Source organism: Asparagus officinalis, chromosome 7, assembly GCF_001876935.1.
Source record: "Asparagus officinalis chromosome 7, Aspof.V1, whole genome shotgun sequence".
NCBI lineage: Eukaryota > Viridiplantae > Streptophyta > Magnoliopsida > Asparagales > Asparagaceae > Asparagus > Asparagus officinalis.
The window spans coordinates 18,755,572-18,762,890 of record NC_033800.1 but is presented as its reverse complement, the minus strand read 5'-3'; positions in this window follow the sequence as shown (position 1 = coordinate 18,762,890).

Sequence of the window (7,319 nt, the reverse complement as noted above, 5' to 3'; positions counted from 1 at the left end):
TTCCCAAAGAAGAACGCTCACTGCGTGGCAACGAGCCCAACTATGAGCCTCGGCTGATACAGCTCAAACGCGACGCTGAGTGGCGCGTTGTGCAGTCAAAACGCATCCCTCAGCGGGGAGCTGCCAAAACCAAACGCGACCCTCAGGGGTGCGTTCCAATAAAACATGACTCTCAGGAGTCTGTTTCACAAATTAAACGCGACCCTCAGGTGCGCGTTCAAACGAAGCATGACTCTCAGGAGTCTGTTTCACAAATTAAACGCGACCCTCAGGTGCGCGTTCAAACGAAACATGACTCTCAGGAGTCTGTTTCACTAACCAAACGCGACCCTCAAGGGCGTGTTCAACCAAAACTTGGCTCTCAGAGGTTAGGTTCATCATTTAAACGCAGGCCTCGGCCTAGTGTTTTCAAATCCCAACGCGACCCTCGTGTTACTTCTCAAGAACGCGATCTTCAGGAGGTCCGTCAGGTTCAAAAAAGTCAGTGTGGCTTCAAAATCCACGTTCGACAAGAACCAATCTCACCTACCCAAGGGCAGGGGGTTCCATCTCCACCTCCAAGCCCGGGGAAAGTTTCCTCCCAAGTTCCTGATCTGCGGGGATTATTATCGAGAGGAAGACCAACAGCACAAGCAGCTCACTCATGTCAATGTGAGAGGCTTATCTCGACAGTTCTGTCAGAATGACCTTGTTGTGCATCCGCACCTCGGCAGTCCGTATTCGACAGGTTGACGAACGTTGTTAGGCCCGCTAAACGACAACGCCGCAACAGAAAGAAGACAGCTGAAGCGGAATACCCTTAGGTCACTATCAATATGATCGGCCGAGGGAACGCTCCGCATACTGACTCCGATGAGTCACAAGAGAGTCATCCGCCAACTGTCCGAGAAATTTGTGACCAATTCGAAGGAGTATATCAGAATACTCGGACTCGGACAGGAGCGATTCGTCCGGTTAACTATCAAAAGTTAGCCAAGGGCATTGCAACAAGTGATGAACATCCGGCAATAGCCGAATCTCAATCTTCAAGCTCTGTCGGAGCACGGGAGGTCTCCGCTTACACGACAGGGAACCATGAAGACATAGACAAAAGAGTGGACGAACATCATGTCATGCTCTAGGCACAGCAGGAGATACTTCTCCAGTTAAAGGATATGTTGGCTCAGCTTCTTGCTGAAAAAGGCCACAAACCTGAATCTTCCCGGAGAACAACTTCAAAGGGAAAGCAAAAAAGCGACCGAACATTCGGATCATGAGACTCATCAACTAGGATCCTCCTCAGAAGGTGAGAGGGAGATGGAAAAAGAACTGCACCCTCAATCCACCAAGGTGGACGAACTGGAGGCTCGCCTCAACGCAATCGCCAACCGAAGCGAGCTCCGCGAAGAGGGAGTAGTGCGGCCTTACCCTGCTGAGTGGGATACAGCTCCCTACCCACCGAAATTTAAGGCCCCTACCTTACAACCGTTCGATGGTACAGGATCGCCAAATCAGCACATTGACGCCATCCTGACGCGCTTGTTTATCGGCACTCTTAAAGGTGTCGCTTTCGAATGGTTCATGAAGCTGCCTGCTGGATCTATCCAGAAATGGGTAGACCTGGAAAGACTATTCTTGGCCAGGTTCTTCGAGGACGATACGAAAGTCTCAGTCCCTACTCTTCTCGCCACTAAGCAAAGGAAAGGAGAGTCTATCAAGGCCTATGTGGAGAGATTCCGCAGCATGGTATTACGATGCCCCTCAGGTATGACAATCAACTCTGGTTGAAACTTGCAGGCACAACCTGCAGACCCAGCTCCTTGCTCAAATGGGGGTGGCAGAGTGTCGCTCCTGGAGACAACTAGTTTCGCAAGGAGAACAAGCTGAGGAGATAGTGGCGCATGTTAAAGCTGAAGAAGTGCCACAACCCAAGCCGCAGCAGCAATGCAATCAGCAAAATGCACAGCGGTCTAAGGGAAAGGAGACTTTGGCAGCCGACTACACACGAGTACCACCGCCGAATAAGCAAGGCAAGACGCCAAATCAGCAAAGAGCGCCCAAACAGTATTCATTCAAAGAGGAGCATGTGGATACCTTATTCCAATTGCTTCGAAAGAACAACAAGCTCCAGTTGCCTGAAATCAGGAAGCCGGATGAAGCAGGAAAAGTGGATGACCCCAACTATTGTCGTTATCACAGATTCCTTGGGCATCCTACCAAAAAGTGCTATGTCTTCAAAGACATCTTACAGAATCTGGTGAACGCTAATGTGCTCACACTGAAGCCAGAGCAGAAGACCGTATCTACTAACATGATAGCGGTCCAGTTTGGTAACTTTCCCCCGGTGGTAACCGCAAACGGTGTTGTACCCATCCGCAAGGGAGAAATGCGCCTGAAGAATGCTGACCTGCATAGTCAGAAGGACAGGGGGTTGGTGCCCCTCACTACCCCAAAAGGGGAAATCATGTGGGTCCACCCTGATCTGCTAGGAGATCAACAATGGACGAACACCCCGTCCAAAAAGAAGGGAGGCAAGGCTAAGTCTTCCAACATGATTAGCCCCTCCATTACTGAAAATGATGACCACCTCAAACCTCTTACTGATTCAGAAGAGGAGAGGATTGTTCTAGCAGCATACCCAGAAGGCAATCCTGGCACTCGGTCAGGGAAAGCTTACTTGAGGGATTATGGCCAGAACACTCCAGAGGTCGAGGAACAGCCCCAAGACACTGGGGGTTCTGTCCCGAAAAAGCCAGTTGATAAAGAGAAACAGAAGGAGCTCCGGTTCAACAAAAATCTCCACCTAGAAGTCGGAGAATCGAGTGCTCCTTTCCAGTTCAATGTTATGGCACAGTTGGCCAACATACCGGCCAGGATTACCTTGTATGAGCTCCTGAAGTTATCCAAAACTACCAAGGAAGCTCTGATCGAAGCTTTAAAGAATACAGAGAGCTTCATCACCCAAGTCACCCCGGCTCCCGAAGCCTCTGATGATCAAACGTGTCTACAATGTCTGCAAGCGGCGAGGAGTCTACCCTGCATATCGTTCACGCAAGAAGACATGCAGGTCAAACATGAACATGACCGACCACTGTACTACACAGGATATATCGGATCCTCCGAAATCAGTCGTGTTCAAGTTGACCCGGGCTCAGCACTCAGCATCATGCCCTACAGGGTCATGCAGGTCCTAGGGATTCCCATGCACCGGCTGCACACCACCCAGACTACTATTTTCGGGTTCAATGCAAACAGTACCCGACCCCTGGGAAAGATTAAACTCAGATGCCAGATCGGAGATCTCAAGTCTGAGGTAGCATGCTACATCATAGATGCGGACACGTCCTACAACCTTTTGCTAGGACGACCATGGATACATGCAAACCGCATTGTCCCATCTACTTTGCATCAGGTTATGAAGTACGCCAATGACAAGGGCGAAGTCAGAACCTTGATCGCAGAGAAATACCCCTTCCGAGGAGTAGAAAACTTCCACACCGACTCCGTCTTCTATTTGGAATCCCAAGAGAAAGAAGATGTGGACAGCGGTAATGAAGCTGACATCGAGCCAGACCCCGATGAAGATTGTCCTTGGGAGTTAAACTTTGATGTAATGGGTCAGGGTGAGAGTAATAATGATGTACCGAGTGGGGGCGAGTGGTGCATTAATGAAGATTTCATTTTAGCGTACTTGTCTGATGTCTCTCTTAACAATGAAACGAATGGGGTATAATTTTAATGAGAAGCAGGGCTTAAACTTCGGGAAAGGAAGACGAACGCCGATCCGAATGTCTCTCACTCCTGAAGGAAAACCTCCGGACTATTATCAAAAAACCGGAAGAGGCGTGGGTTACGTCACACCTCCCCCTGCCTCGGAAAATGAAATCAGTAATTACCTACGGCAGGACTATTCATCCGGAATATCGTCATACGAGTCCGACGTCAGTGTTGGACCCTTCTTTAAAAACTTGACTGTGAGTCATACGAGTCCGACGTCAGTGTTGGACCCTTCTTTAAAAACTTGACTGTGAACATGGTTTCAACCAGCCATCCAGATGAAGACGCAGGGGGTGACGAGGAGTTAATGGAATCGACCGATGATCCTTGGATCAAGCGTCTCAATATCTTGTGGGATATGCGTTTCGAACAACACGAACCACCCACTGAAGATAAAGTGATCCAGGTTAACATGGGAGATGAGTCTGACCCCAAGCCCATCTTTATAGCCGAAGACCTATCATCCACCGAGAAGGAAGACCTTATATCTCTCATCCGAGAATATATAGACGTCTTCGCTTGGAATTATGAAGATATGCCTGGCCTTGACCCGAAAGTTGCCATGCACCGTCTCAACATTGATCCGGATGCAAAACCCGTTAAACAACAACAACGTAGGTTTCGTCCAGAGATCATGTTTGTTAGGGAAGAACAACATCCAGATTGGGTGGCCAACATTGTTCCAGTTCCCAAAAAGAACGGTAAGGTCCAGATATGCATCGATTTCCGCGATCTCAATGCCGCCTGTCCAAAAGACGAATTCCCACTTCCTATCACGGATGTTATGATCGACAACACCTGCGGGTATGAAAGGATGTCTTTCATGGACGGATTCTCTGGGTACAATCAGATCAAGATGCACCCGGACGACGAAAAGCACACTGCTTTTAGAACACCACTGGGGGTGTATTGCTACACAGTGATGCCCTTCGGCCTGAAGAATGCAGGTGCAACTTATCAGCGTGCAATGAACACGATCTTTCATGAACACCTCTGAAAGAAGATCGAATGCTACGTTGATGATATAGCCGTAAAAAGCCAATGTAAAGATGATCACCTTGCAGATCTGAAGACAATGTTTGAGATCATGCGAGCGCATCAACTGAAGATGAATCCGACGAAATCGTTTCTCGGAGTCGCAAGTGGAAAATTCCTAGGATTTATCGTTACTTCCAAAGGAATCTCCCTTGATCCAGAAAAAGTGCGTGCCATCCAAGACATGCCACCTCCGAAAAATCTCAAAGAACTCAGAGGTTTGCAGGGCAGACTAGCCTACATTCGAAGATTCATCTCAAATCTTTCAGGGCGTTGCCAACCTTTCTCTAAGCTCATGAAGAAAGGAATATCCTTTGTTTGGGAGAATGCAAAAAAGCATTCGAGGAGATTAAAAGATATCTCACTCACCCGCCAGTCCTCGTGGCCCCGATATCAGGAAAATCATTCCTGTTATATGTGAGAGCCATGGACCATTCTCTTGGAGCTTTGTTGGCCCAGAACAATGATCAAGGGCAAGAGCAGGCCATCTACTACCTGAGCAGGACTATGATAGGAGCCGAACACCGGTATAATCCGGTAGAAAAAGAATGTCTCGCCTTGGTATTCACAATCCAAAAGATGTGACATTACCTAGTTGGACAGACAATTCACGTCATCTCTAAGATGAATCCCTTGAGAGTGCTGATGACAAAACCGTCATCTCTAAATTACCGACTCGCCAAATGGGCCATTCTCTTGTCGCAGTACGACATGCAGTTTATGCCCCAAAAGGCGGTCAAGGGTCAAGCATTGGCCGACTTCTTAGCCGATCATCCAGTATCGGGAGCGTCCAAGTTATATGAAGAATTACCTGACGAAGTCGCCGAAACTTGTGTTACTCAAGAAGCTACGCAAGTGTGGAAATTATTCTTCGACGGTGCATCCAGAGCAAATCCTCATGGAGCGATCACCGCGGGAGTAGGAGTAGTGCTAATCTCTCCGAACGGGCATGTAATCCCAAGAGGATTTTCCCTAATCGAACCCTGCACCAACAATGTAGCCGAGTATAATGCTCTGCTATTAGGAATGCAATGTGCTGAAGAACTTAATGTTCAGCACCTTGAGGCTTACGGTGACTCTCAGCTCATCGTTAATCAAGTCCGAGGGGAATACGAAGTGCGTCATGAGGATCTAATCCCGTACTACTTCGCAGTGCTAAAGCAAGCTCAAAAATTCGAGGGTTTCTTTATCGAATATGTACCACGAGCTCAGAATGCGTACGCAGATGCTTTAGCTTCCTTGGCAACCTCATTAGCATTGCCACCGGATGCTGAAACAATGATTCCAGTTGCGGGACGCGAATTATACTTTTCCAAGATTCCTAAGGAGGAAAAGCCAGACAAAACTTCAACCGAAGAAGTCTGTACAACCTCTATGGAGTTTGAATCTAGGGATTGGCGATTCCCGTATATCGACTATGCCATATACGGAATATTGCCTGATGACCCTAAGGAAGCGGCCACTATCAAACGAAAGGCCCTCCAGTTCTATTATGATGCGGTTTCTCGAACCCTATATCGTAAATCACACGACGGAGTTTTGCTTCGATGTCTCTCTCGAAAGGAAGCAAAAGAGGCCCTCAAGGAAGCTCACAGCGGAATATGCGGATCTCATCAGTCGGGAGCTAAATTAGGAGATCGACTCCGACGCATCGGCTATTATTGGCCAAAGATGTTTTCAGACGCGATCGACTATGCTAAGCGCTGTCATGCATGCCAAATTCATGGAGATTTTATCCATCAAGCTCAAGTGGAAAATTCCTGGGATTTATTGTTACATCCAAAGGAATCTCTCTTGACCCAGAAAAAGTGCGTGCCATCCAAGACATGCCACCTCCGAAGAATCTCAAAGAGCTCAGAGGTTTGCAGGGCAGACTGGCCTACATTCGAAGATTCATCTCAAATCTTTCAGGGCGTTGCCAACCTTTCTCTAAACTCATGAAGAAAGGAGTATCCTTTGTTTGGGATGGAGAGTGCCAAAGAGCATTCGATGAGATTAAGAAATATCTTACTCAACCGCCAGTTCTCGTGGCCCCGATATCAGGAAAACCATTCCTGTTATATGTGAGAGCCATGGATCATTCCCTTGGAGCTTTGTTGGCCCAGAACAACGATCAGGGTCAAGAACAAGCCATCTATTACCTGAGCCGGACTATGATGGGAGCCGAACATCGGTACAATCCGGTCGAAAAAGAATGTCTCGCTTTGGTATTCGCAATTCAAAAGATGCGACATTACCTAGTTGGACAGACAATTCACGTCATTTCCAAAGTAAATCCTTTGAGAGTACTGATGACGAAACCATCATCTCTGAATTGCCGGCTTGCAAAATGGGCCATTCTCTTGTCACAGTACGACATGCAGTTCATGCCCCAAAAGGCGGTCAAGGGTCAAGCACTGGCAGACTTCTTAGCCGATCATCCAGTATCGGGAACGTCTAAATTGTATGAGGAATTACCTGACGAGGTTGCTGAAGCTTGCGCTACCCAAGAAGCTACGCAAGTGTGGAAGTTATTCTTCGACGGTGCA